The 742-nt window shown below is 36.3% G+C and overlaps 1 long non-coding RNA gene across 1 annotated transcript in view; it reads left to right on the top strand.

The window, feature by feature from the left end:
* Nucleotides 1-586: 586 nt before the first annotated feature.
* LOC138411508 (uncharacterized) overlaps nt 587-742 on the top strand; it is a 4,027-nt gene continuing 3,871 nt past the window's right edge. The window contains exon 1 of the long non-coding RNA XR_011244141.1: nt 587-742. This exon is cut by the window's right edge and continues 3,360 nt beyond it. This is a non-coding gene — a long non-coding RNA (uncharacterized lncRNA).

Here is a 742-nt window from a genome sequence, read left to right as displayed (position 1 = left end):
AATTATCCTGAAAACATGCAGCCGATTCAATATCTGCTCTAATAATAGACACATTAACCGAGCTCCAAACAAACTCTGAATCCTATTAAGACTCTGCAGCTTATTACTGCTGCAGTAATTATTTCCCTGTGTGCTCCGACACTTGTCTGACAGACGCTCTCTCACCTCCTGTGAACAGAATCTGGATTCTTCTTCGTCTGCTTCACAGAAAGACGAGAACAATTAGAATCTGATAAAGAGCCTCTGACAGAACGATCGCGTTATTTACACGTGTCTGAACTTTTATTCACCTGCTAATTGAAACATTAAAAAAAACATTCTCTGTTCTGAGGCACAGAAACTTTTTATCTCTTTCTTTAAAATGTGAGATTTTTTACATTTCACTGATTTCTCAGAAAATAATTCATGATGAAAAATGCACATGGACGATATATGAACACTTGTTTTTACTCACTAATAACTAGTTTATATGTGTATCTGGTGTCTCATGATAAATACATACATATATATATTTGTGTATATATTGCCCTTGAAAAAAGACCAGAACCAAAAATCAGACAACTGAAGGTTCATTTTATTCCTTTATTTTCTCTGAGTTATTAAAAAAGAAGTCTTCATGTGAGACTGTGTGAATAATAATTTAAATGTGACCAGTTTTCATTTGAACCACTCGAAGCATCGTCCAGCTCCGACCTCCACATCCTGGCACCGACTGAAACCACGCAGTGAAACGTGTCATGGG

The sequence above is a fragment of the Paralichthys olivaceus genome, chromosome 9 (assembly GCF_024713975.1).
Source record: "Paralichthys olivaceus isolate ysfri-2021 chromosome 9, ASM2471397v2, whole genome shotgun sequence".
Taxonomy (NCBI): Eukaryota; Metazoa; Chordata; class Actinopteri; order Pleuronectiformes; family Paralichthyidae; genus Paralichthys; species Paralichthys olivaceus.
This window is presented reverse-complemented; position numbering and strand designations above follow the sequence as displayed.